Source organism: Notamacropus eugenii, chromosome 5, assembly GCF_028372415.1.
Source record: "Notamacropus eugenii isolate mMacEug1 chromosome 5, mMacEug1.pri_v2, whole genome shotgun sequence".
Taxonomy (NCBI): domain Eukaryota; kingdom Metazoa; phylum Chordata; class Mammalia; order Diprotodontia; family Macropodidae; genus Notamacropus; species Notamacropus eugenii.
The window spans coordinates 215,708,801-215,721,977 of record NC_092876.1 but is presented as its reverse complement, the minus strand read 5'-3'; positions in this window follow the sequence as shown (position 1 = coordinate 215,721,977).

Here is a 13,177-nt window from a genome sequence, read left to right as displayed (position 1 = left end):
ACTGACTTTTCTTCTATGGCAAATATGGCTACAACTTTTAAGTAACCTTTGGTATAAATTTATATTATAAGCCATTAATAAAGAGACCATGTTTTAACTCTACAAGCATACTTCAGGCTATCTATTGGATCTTCAGAGAAAGAGCTAATTACCATGTTTGTTGCTATTTGGTCGTTTTTCAGTTGTGTCCCACTTTTTGTGACCCTATATGGGGTTTTCTTGGCAGAGTTACTAGAATGCTTTGCCATTTTTTTCTCCAGCTCATTTTACAGATGAGGAAACTGAGGCAAAAAGAGTTAAGTGACTTGTCCAGTGTCACTCAGCTAGTAAGTGTCTGAGGTCAGATTTGAACTCAGGAGTATGAGTCTTCCTTACTTCAGGTCTGGTGTTATACTACAAAGCATAATTTGTAATATGAAGCATGCTAAAATATACATTTGCCCTTTTAAAGTAAATGCACTAGACAGTAAATAGAGTTTTGAACTGGGAGTCATGAAGACCTGGCTTCAAATCCTGCCTTTAAATTTACTATGGTGAAGTCTCGTAACCTATCCAAGCTTCAGGCAAGTCTCCAAGACTCAGTTACAGCCTTTGTTTTGCTGGAGGAAACTCCTACTTCAACAAAATCATAGAAGCAAAAGGAGTTCCTACATTAATAAAATCACAAATCCTTGAAGTATTGATCATACAATAAATAATATATAGAAATAAATCAATATTATTTTTGAAGCTATTAAAATATGACTATAATATTTTATTGCTCCAATAGCTAGTATTATTATTCCGTTAAGATAGTCAATGTTTTAGTTAATCCTGTTTAATTGATTTTGATGGAGAACAAATTCCAGGATACATTATACATATTTATTATCTAATTATCATATTTAAAATGATTGAAAAGGATCATCCCTATGAAACTTTCAAATAAATGGACAAGACATAACTATTTATAAGCAAACTTTTATTTTGTGGTGATATGTCTGCTTCCATATTATCTCGGGTTTCCATGCTTCTTAGAAATAGCATTCCCTTATTCCAAGAAATGAGCCAAATCAAATTTAAGAAATATTGGATAACAGGTTCTGATATTTTAAGTGGAGGCAAGCAAAGTGGTAGCTACATATGTGAAAGTAATTCCCCAGTTGGTATAGATAGCTGATTGCATCATATCCAAAGAATGTCCTATCTGAGTTATTTTCCTGGGTCAGAAAAGCTGTTCTCTCACCCTTTAAGCATTTAGAAAATTCACTCTGCCATAAGGTGTAGACAGAATGAAGTCATGGCATGTTCTCTAAGCCTTGAATTGCAATTCTGAGGAAAAAGAGGAAATTTATATTAACAGTGAAATTTATGTACATTAGCCTTTATGTATATGGGATGTAAATTGTAACAGCTGTCTAAAAGAAATCATGTTACAGGTCATGTGAGTGATTTTGCCATTGACAATGCATCTGTGTTAAGACTCAGTATATTATTATTTACCTTTTTAGCCGCAAGTCCTGTCTCATCAGAGGACTATATATTAGACATGTTGGTATCTAGACAGAGACTAGCTTTTTGGTCAGATAGCTCATCCCCAAGGGGTGCTGAATAAAGAGAGACAGAGACAAAGAAAGACACAGAGATAGTAGCAGAGACAGAGAAACAGAAATAGAGGGACAGAGACAGAGAAAAATAAGAACTAACATTTATATAGTGCCTACTATGTGTCAGACACTGTACTCAGTGCTTTACAAATATTATTTCCATTTTACAGTTGAAGAAACTGAGGTAAAAAGAGTTGAAGTGACTTGCTTAATGTCACTTAACCTCCTAGTGCTCTAAGCAGCTCGCTGAGACTCTCAATTGCAGAAAAGATGTCAATTTCATTTTCCTAAGAGTTCCTCCAATAAATAAAATCACAGATTCAGCCCTTAACATGTTAGATATTCTTGCCTTTGCTCTTATGAGTAAACATCTGATATCAGTAAAATGACCTGCTCACTCACTCTCCCCCTACATATGCATACCATACAATGGCTTTTGTTAGCAGTTTCATGTTCATGTCTTACTGAGATCCAATGCCCATGCTTAGAGTTTGGTAGCAGTTACATATCACTATGACACAGAATTTCGGGCGTGTCCTGAGTCTTATAGGTAGAAGAGTATGTGCTTATGAAAGAAACTTGGTTGATGGAAGATTTAAACAGGTTATCTTAATCTTTGTAATATATTGCCTCCAATTCCACTATCTTTGCAGCTTTTCTGAAGGCAAGCCACTTGCCATTTGTTTAGTCAAAATTTAATAAAAGGAGAAAACTGTAATGTTTTTTCCCAAATGTTTACTGAGTGCATTTCTCATTTGCTGATTTTTTGACTGGCAGATTTATATGACCAAGGTATGATCATTTTATATGAAATTTGGTATTATATATAGATATAGATATACACGTATGGGCACATAGATAGATAGATTCGTATATTTACAAATAATTGCCAAAAATCTGGATGTCTTTATAAGAAAACTTCTTCCAGGGTGAAGTGGAGAATTATGAGACTTAATGAGTGGGAAGATCCTTTAACTAAAGCTTTATCAAGCCTTAAGATGTGTGTGTGTGTTTGTGTGTGTAGACATATGCAGAATCATAGACCAATGTAATCATCCATAGTTAGAAAGGACTTAAGGAATTATTTAGTGTAATATTCTGATGAATGAATCTCTTCTACAACTGAGCCTTGTCTAACACCTGTGTGACACTTGTCCATGCCTGTCTAAGTGCCAGGGAAAAGAAATGGATCTGATGCCCAACTCTGTCATTTCTGCCTATTTGAACTTAGACAAAACATCAATATCTGTGTATGTCAGCTTCTGCATTTCTAAAATCAAGGGGTTGAAAACCACTTGGTACTGGCTAAGAAGGAGAGAGGTAGACCAGTGGAATAGATTAGGTACTCAAGACATAGTAGTCAATGAATATAGCAATCTGCTGTTTGATAAACCCAAGGACCCCAGTTTCTGGGATAAGAACTCACTGTTTGACAAAAATTGCTGGAAAAACTGGATAATAGCGTGGCAGAAAGTGGGCATATACCAATGCCTGACACTGTACATAAGAATAAAGTCCAAATGATTACATGATCTAGTTATAAAGATTGATACTATAAACAAATTAGTGGATCAAGGAATAGAGTATTTATCAGATTTGTGGAGAATGGAGAAATTTTTGACTAAACAAGAGACAGAAAACATTATGAAGTGCAAAATGGTTAACTTTGATTACATTAAATTGAAAAGTTTTTGCACAGACAAACTCAATGAAACCAAGATGAGGAGGGAAGCAGAAAACTGGGAAAGAATTTTTGCAACTAGTATCTGTGATAAAGGCCTCATTTCTAAAATATATAGAGAACTGAATCAAATGTACAAGAATACAAATCATTTCCCAATTGATAAATGGTCAAAGGATATGAACAGGCAGTTTTCAGAGGAAGAAATTAAAACTATCTATAGTCATATGAAAAAAATGTTCTAACTCACTACTGATTAAAGAGATGCAAATCAAAACAACTCTGAGATACCACATCACATCTATCAGATTGGCTAACATGACAAAACAGGAAGATGATAAATGTTGGAGAAGATGTGGGAGAGTTGGAATGTTAATTCATTATTGGTGGAGCTGTGAGCTGATCCAACCATTCTGGAGAACAATTTGGAACTATGCCCAAAGGCCTACAAAAATATACATACCTTTTGACCCAGCAATACCACTTCTAGGACTGTATCTCCAAGAGATCATAAAAATGGCAAAGGGCCTTATATGTACTAAAGTATTTATAGTAGCTCTCTTTGTGGTGGCCAAAAACTGGAAATCAAGGGGAGGCTCATCAACTGGGAAATGGCTGAACAAATTGTGGTATATGAATGTAATGGAATACTATTGTGCTATAAGAAATGATGAACAGGAAGACTTCAGAGAGGCCTGGAAAGACTTATATAAACTGATGCTGAGTGAAAGGAGCAGAACCAGGAGAACTTTGCACATAGCAACAACCACACAGTGTGCGAGGAATTTTTCTGGCAGACTTAGTATTTCATTGCAACACAAGGACTTAAAAAATTCCCAACGGACTCTTGAGACAAAATGCCTTCCACATCCAGAGAAAGAATTATGGAATTCAATTGCAGAATGAAGCAGATCATTTTCTTTTGTATTATGTTTGGTTTTGGTTTTGTTTTATGATTTCTCCCATTCATTTTAATTCTTCTATGCAACGTGACTAAGGTGAAAATATATTTGATAGTTATGTATATGTAGAACCTATATAACATAGTATGCCATCTCAAGGAGGGAGTGGGGAGGGAAGGGGAAGGAGGAGTAGGGAGGAGAAAAAATATAAGATATATGGAAGTGATTGTAGAACACTGAAAACAAATAAAATAATTTAATTAAAAAATACACAAAGAAATCAAGGGCTTGGATGAAATTATGATCTCTTCTAGTTATACATGTTTACTGATATGTTCTTATGAACACCTGCAAAGGCTGTTTTGTGTCTGCTTAGACACCTCCTGTGTGGATTGCTTCCTTCGTGAGGTAGCCCATGACATTTCTGGACAGCTCTAATCATGAGGAAGTTCTTTCTATGAAACTGAAAGCTACCTTTTTGAAACTCCCACCACTTTTGGCACTGCCTGAACTACTTCATTCCTCTTCTCCATGAAACAAATAGATTAAGGAAAAGAATATCACAATGGAGACAGAGAGGCTCAGCAGGGCAAAGAATGGAAGAAGGAAAAGGAAAGAAAACAACAGTGAAGTTTGGAACTGGAGATCCTGGAGGTAGAGTCATTCTGAGTGATGATAAAGTCCAATATGTACCTGTACTTGAGGATGAGTACGGCAAAGTGGAAACTAACATTATAGTAAATAATTCTGGAAATTCAGAAAGTGAATTAGATGAAAACTGTTTGGAACAATGTGTTTTTTAAGATTCTATCCATCTCTATAGTTTAACTGTAATCTTTCTGACAGGATTTTCTCTTGTTGTTATTGTTGCATTTTCTTGATGGGGATTTAATAGATCAGGCTTACATTCAAAGGTTATTCATTATTTTAGTATCTAGGGAGACTTTGGTTAGGAACCTAACTCCACCATTGCAAACTGACAACTAAGTCTGCAACTTAGTCTTAGAGACCTATCTGAGGCACTGAGAGGTAAATGGGTCAGAGGCATTTTCCTGTGTGTGCATGTGTGTAAGTAGGGATTAATGGATAGAATGTCAGCCTGGGTGTTAGGATGGCCTGTGTCCAAGACCTGCCTATACTGGCTATGTAATCCTGAGCAAGTCACTTAATTTTTCACTGTCCCAGGCATCTCTATAAGACCAAACTACAGAAGAGTTGTCAACCCTTATTGGTACAGGACATTTCCTTAATGAAATCTACTGGTCAGAACAAAAAAAATACCCAAAATGAACATATAAGTTCATACCTTCCAAACACATAAATACTATATATGTACATATATCTACTACACATGACATTATACACACACACAAACATAAAACACCGATGTAGCTATAGTGTGTGAGAATTACATATGGTTGCCCTGAAATAAGGGAAGACAGTAATTACTGAAATATTTTGAAAGAGAATAAGAAAATTAGGGAAGGAAAAAAGTTACAAGATGTATTGAAAAACACATGAAAATAGAAAATGTAATTTTGCTACAGTTACCAAAATGGTGGTAGAATTTGGTCCTAGTGATTTTCCAAATAATAGAAAGTTTCCCCCTTTAAGTCCTCCCCCAAAAAAACTTTTAAATTTTAATCACTTCTAATATTTTTTCTTTTTAGATATATCACATATTTCCTTATAATGTAAAAATAAATTACTTTTCTTAAATGGGTAATATATATTAAACATTACCCAAGATAGATAGGAATCTCTTTAAAATAAAATTCTGAAAGCACAAGAAGAAATTGTTTTATGAGGAGAAAAAGAGTAGCTATCTAAAGAAATCAGAGACTAAATAGGGAATTCATCAACATACTCAGAGTTTTAAAATACATGTACTGAAAATTAAGTCCAGGGTTGATAACTGAAGATGAATGCAAAAGATTACCATGATCTTATTGGTATACCATTAGAACAGCTCACACCTATAATGTGCTGAGGATGAAAATGAATGAAAATGCCTTCAGTAGAGGCACTCATATTTTACTTTTGAGAATTACATTTGGACTGAGAAGGATAGGACAAAAATGGTTAATGAGGAACAGAAATCTAGGATATAGTAATGAAGAAATATTATGGCAGCATCTAGTGACCTTCAATAATTCAAGTCATCAGAAACAGATAGACTAGATCCTAGGGTCTTAAAAGAACTGGTGAGTGAAATTATTGAGGTCTTCTTGGTTATTATTGAAAAATCTGAAATAAAACTGAAGAACAAATAAATGTCATTTTTTTAAAGACACGGAAGAAGGTAGAATATATAAACTTGATAGTGAACTTGATTTCTAATAAATAAATATTTCATAACATATTACCTATGAGACATTTGGTGCATATTAAGAAACTGAGTAAATCAGGAGTAGAACAAGAGATGAGTGTAGATGTGATACCTAGATTTCACAAAGGATTTTACAATTTCTTTCCTGCTTTGCTTATGGACAAGATACTGAGGTGTGGGGTAGATAATGATGTATTTATGTGTCTGTAGGATTGGTTGAATAACACGGATCAGAGTAGCCATTAATAGATAGATGACCGAATAGAAGGTGGTTTCTAGTGGGATGTCCCAGGGATCTGTCCTTAGTCCTAGGCTGTTTAATGTTTTTGTTAATAACATAGATCAGAGCATAGAAGATATGCTTATCAAATCTGAATCTAACATTCTACTCAAAAGTATAATAAACATTCAAAGACAATCAAGGTCACAAAAAAACTGAACAATCTAAAAAAAAAGAAATTTTATAGGGATAAATGTAAAGTCTAACATGCATTCAAAAAATTTACTTCACAAGTAGGAAAGGGTACTTAAATGCCCCTAAACTGTTAAAAGGAAGTAAGTCTTCTTCTTTTATAGTTGTCACTGTTTCCATCTCTACTTCATACTATTATTAATTGTTGCCTCTGTTGCCACTTAGTTGCCCTTCTTCCTCTGCTTTCTGCCACCTGCTCCATTACTTCATGCTTTTTTCTCCTTCATTGTCTTTACTCTTTATTTTTCCTAATGCAGTTGGTTTCTTGGAAGATGTTGCCAGGCAAAAGTGCCATGTCTTCCTTCTGATTAACTCAAGGACAAATAACATTGTTAGTAATCTTGGCATAGATTAGAGAACCAGAGAGGATCTTCAGGATCATCCAGGTTTACCCTCTTGTTTTATACATGTGGAAACCGTGACCTGGAGAATTTAGGGTTTAGACAAACTTGTTAAGGCTTCACAGCTTGAACTGTGGTGAACTTGAATTTCACCAGCAGTGCTAAGACTAGAACTGAGATTTTCTGACCCCTGGTTTATGTCTCTTTCTCTGTTCCATCACATTCAACTCTTAGCTTTTCTCTGTTGTCTTTAGTTACATTGGAATCTATCACTATTTTAGATGGTTAAGAATGACAGACTTCTGTCAATTTTATATTTTCATGTTGGAAAGAATATGGCACAAAGGAAAAAAAATATCACTCACTCAAAGTTTAGGACACTTGGATCTAATCTTTGCTCTTTTACCAATAGTTTTGTGATCTTGGTCAAAGCACTTGATCTCTTAGGGTTCATGTCTTTTCTCTGCAAAATGAGGGTGACCAAACTCACAGAATCCACTTGTCCTGATGGTTATAAGAAAAGTGTTTTGTGAACTACAAAGTATCATATAAAGCTAATATATTAATACTATTCAAAATAATAAAGTAAGATGGTTGAATTAAGTAATCTTAGTAATTAAGTAATTAGTAATTAAGTAATTAAGTAAGTAATTAAGTAAGATCCCATATAAGTCTAACAAGGCTCAACTGCTCCATTTTTGCTTGACCTCTTCTATTTAACATTTTATTTCAGTTTCCACAAAATTAGTTGGGTATTACTGGAGTTTTAGAAGAGTCTGAAATTACTTGAATACACAAAGAAGTGAAGAAGACAAAGTAAAATGGTAATTAAGAAATTATTTTCCTGTCTCTTAGAATGCTCAGTTTCATTCAAGGCTCAACTGAGGTCTCATCAGTATGAGCTGAACTCACAAGCTACAGGTAACTTTTTCTATACTCCCCCAGCTCTCACGCCCCATCCCGCACTTTTGCTGTTAATTCTGTCTGCTGCCTCCTAAAATAATTGTGTATTTATCTGTTTACATATTGCATTCCCAAGATAGAAAGCAAATTCTTTGAAAGCAAGAATTACTTTTCACATTGCCTTTTTATCCCTAGCACATAACAGTGAGCTACATGTAGTAAGGGCTTAATAAATGTTCGTTGAATTGCACTGTATTTTTTTAATCCTTATCTATAATAAAAATATTTTACATTCAAGTATGCAAGTTATCCAAGGTCTATCAGGCTAAAATTTGAGTCCAGTCTTCCTAAATCAAAGGGGACTATCACCAGGAAGCTGATCCCAAGTGAGGAATTGTTGCAGCTACAGAAATTCATGAAGACTGCTAAAGCATATAATGGTTATTTATGGCTAACATGACTAGTATACTAGTGGTATAGATCTTTTCAAACATTGAAATACAATAAATATATAAGGTATTCTACTGTATATATTATATAATATGCTATATTATAAAAGAGCATGCTAGGAGTTTCTGTTATAAAAAAGTAGATACCATGTAAATAGTAATAAAGTATACTCTATACCTATAGATACCTATCTCTATATATCTAGATCTAAAGATTTCTAGGTCTAGATAAAAAAATTAATGAATTATAACATATACCTACTTTCTTGCAAAGGTGGGAGAATTGATCTGGAGGTGTGATTTAATCAGCGTGAGGAAATTCCAGCATGGGAACTTCCTTCCCCAATGCACTATAGTTCATCTGTAACATAAAGTCTCAATTAGTTAGAAAGTCCCCTAGGACACTAGGATGATAACTTAACTTGTCCATTGCCACACAGCCAATATGTGTCAGAAACAGAATATAAACCCAGGACAAGCTATTGCCAAGGTTTGTCTTCTATCCACTGTGCCACACTGTCAATCACATATGTACACATGTGGGTCATAGATACACATGATAAATTACTTCTAACTCTATCTTCTCTGCCTCTTCTCTTTTGTAAAAACATCATGTGTATGCTGTAAGAAGACTTTTTAATAGCTAATTTATTTTGGTAAGAAACTAAAGATAGAGATGGGACCAGTGATTTCATTGAGAACTCATGGGGAAGAATTTCCTCTACCAATGGTAGTCAGTCTCTTCTCTGCTATCTATTCATGAATTACCTATAGAAAAATTAAATGACTTGTCCATGGTCATGCAGTTAGTATGTTATCAGAGGCAGGCAGGACTCGAGCCTAGGTCCTCCCATCCCTAAGGCTAGCTCTATTCTTGTACCATTTTGCCCATCAAAAATGAGTGTAAAATGATGGCTTAAAACTGATGATTTAAGAAGGTCATCTCTGTATAAAAAATACAAAATGATCCGTATCAGCTCTGTAAATTTCCACAGTTTGTTACATTGCTCTTTAATTCACAATGGTTTTCCAGAGCCCACCTTTCCCTTGGTCTCCTGAAGGACAGCGAGAGACATTTAGTTCCAACTAAACCTGAAATCAAAGGTTTGAACATCTTTCTCCAAGCCCCAGTTTTAGAACTCAACAATTATTTACCTGCTAATGCCATTCTAAAGCTCAAGCATATTGTATCCAATAAGACAATTCAGTTCTTTTGAGAAGAGAGGTTTAGGTGTCATCTAGGGTCTAATTTGCCCATTCTTCTGTGTCTAGGCAGAAGGGGAAAAAATGGAGTTCTATTTAAGTCATTCTATGCAAGCTCAGATTGTTCTCATTACAAACTCTTCTGTCACTTGCACATTTTGGGAACAGTCATTAGCATAAGCTGGTTTCAGGACACTCTAACATGTGAAATGCAAAAAAAAAAAAATCTAGCCACAGATTTTCGGGGCTCAGGTTTTAAGCAAGTGAACTTAATCTCAATGTTCTCTGGGTTCTCCTCCTTATGCCAGTCACAATTTCTAATTAGCTTTCCCAATGGAGGAAGAAGATGGATTATATTTTAATATCTAGAGACTAAAATTAGTTTATATTTTAGCAAGTTAGCACTTCTTAGCAGTTGATTTACTCTTGAAGCTGCAAAATCTGTGAGCTTGCAATTAATCATGCGTTGGTCATTTTCTTTCAAAAAATGTTCAGTTTGGCTGTCTGTATCATAATAGGGGAAAACATGTAATTTATTCAGTTTAGAAATTATAGCCCTGTGTTTAACTATGTCATAATATATTTTCTCACCCGCTCATTGTTCTTAACACTATAAAAGAATGTCATTTTATGGAGATTTATTTAAACAAAACCTTTTAAGGGAGATCCCTGACAAAATAGAATTGTCTTAAAGTTACCCTTTGTTGTTATTGTTGTTTTCTTTTTTGTTGTTGCTTTTGCTTTTTAAAAGTATTTTGTACTTTTTTTTTTTATTTTCAGCATTCTTTTATTGTTTGTTTTCTTACTCCCATAAAAATGAATTAGGAACATAGATTGAGAAACAGAAAGGACCTAAGGAGCTACTTAATGCAATCCCTTAATTTTCCAGTGAGGAAACTGAGGTAAAATGGGTGAAGTGACTTGTCCCTGGTCATGCAAGTAGTCAGAAGAGGGCTTTGAACTTAGGTCCTGTGACTACAGAGATTATACCCTCTTTCCAGTGAACCATACTGTTCTGAATTCTGCTGATAATAAGAATCTTTTCTTTTCATGAGAATGCTTAAATATATGTGGGTTATACATATATCCATAGTCTATTAATACAAAAGTATACCACAATTCAGTTTCAAGATGGCAACAGAGAAGTTTGAAGAAAATATAAGTGCAAAGTGATAAAGGATCACTTTCTTTAAAAATAGTTAAGAGATAAAAATTTAACCATCTATTTTACACAGTTCCCTTCAACTAACCTAAAAAAAATTAATCTAGAAACTGCTTGACATCCTAGAATAGTATATCACATTACTGCCAGCATACATGATCATCCACTATGGGGCTGAAACAAATCAATTAGGCTGCCAATTGTGTTCATTAGAATTCATTTAAATCCCCCCAAAAAAGTTAATTAAAATTAAGAGTGGTGAGAAAATCATGTCTAACATTCTTATTCAACCCAAATTACCAAATTAATTTCATATCCAAATCAACAATCAGTACCGAAAGCTCTCATTGCCCCACAGCCCAAAGGTAGAGTAGACTGCTCTAGCAGATCAAGTGAATCCAACTGTATTGCCCTCTTGGAAAGTGTTTCCAAAGTAAGGCATTTATTCACACTGGTGTTTTACATTAGCAAGTAAGCTAGCTTTGGAATAGTGTTAATGATATAGGTGCCTCTATTTGGTCAACCTTAGCATTCTATTAAGGCAGGTGACCAAGGGTCCAACAGCAAATACTCTTTTTCAATAATCTCAGCTCAAGGCCACCTTTTTCTGTATTATTGAGTGATAACATATAAAAATAGTGGAGCTGGGATCTTCTTCAGCAATTGGAACCACTTCAATGTGGGGGCTATGCTACATCATGGCACTTACCAGATGCCATCATTCAGAGTCAGGGTTCTGTTTTCTAATAAGGACCCCATGCCTTCCAAATATAAAGTCTAAATGCCTCTAGTAGAGCTGTGAAAGTCACAGGGAGTTAGGATTAGAAATTTCTCTGATTAGAGCATGACACTCTTTGTCTCAGTTTCTCTCTTCTTCCATATTGGGTCAGGTAGTGGCAGCTTCTTTTGTTTTCAGAGGTCCAAAATGAGAGCCCCTGTGAGATGGGGAGAATCTTCTTGACAAGCCATGGGAAGCTTTAGACTAATTTCATATTCAGTTCTTGGCACGAAGGTCTGGGTGGAGGTGGGCAGGGTCCACCCTGCCTTTCCTTCTCATTAATCATTTGGCTTTTCCTGGCTGCTTGAAGTCTCTTCTGGAGGAACCCTCCTCTTTATTCATTCAGACAACCCTTTGGATTAAACAGAGCCAGCTAAATGTCAAAGCAAATCTGAGTCTTGATGCAGATAATCATTTCAATAATATTTCTCCATTTGTGCCCAAACACCAGGGGAATAAAGCTTTTCTGCTGTCAGGTACTGTAAGACTGCAGTTGGTGTAAATGCTTGACATTGAGCCAGATGGCTTAGCCGTGCCTCAAACATATGTTCAACAAGCAGGCTTGCACACATTGGAATTTTATTATTTTGAACTGGCGAGGCATGCATATTTATTTACTTGACCCCCTTTGGTGTCACTTTGGTATTAAAACAATCAGTTATAAAGCTTCTCCAAGCAATAGGGTAGGACTAGTTTATAAACTACTTGTCAGTTTCACATCAGCACCTGTGGTGAAGTGTTCCCTTTCTTACAGCCTTTGCTGATAACTTAACCTAAGGGTGGTGAAGCGTTGTATGACTGGGGATGGAGAGAAGACAGGATTAGGGGAAAGTCACATTAGCCCACCTTCTAGAGAACCATCAAAGTGGCCTTTTATGACCAAGTGTTTACATGACCCTGGACAAGTAATTTTCTCAGGCATTTTCATGTATTTTTCACCTAGGAAAATGTTTCTGTTTCATCGGGGTTATCATTAAAACACACACACATATGCAGATATGTGAGAGCATGCACATTCACATACACATGCAAGCACACACATAGAACTCTACCTCTAAAAATATCTGAAGAAAACTTTAAATTGTACTTGTTATAAAGGAAATATGCACTACTGATTTAGGAGAAGGACAGAATGAAATGATTACAATTAACTCATCAAGCTGATAGTACTTCCAGGCTATACCATTTATAATAATTTCTAAGGCAATTGAATATAGCATATTTAGAGAAGAATGGAGATCCAAGCTTTACATGGTAAGTTCCTATTCAGTGTCCAAAATGCAAGAGAAAAGCATCAGAAATTAGGGAAATTGCAACTTTAGTGTGATTCTGCTTGTGGGTTTTATAGCACGCTGTTGACTCCACACCTAT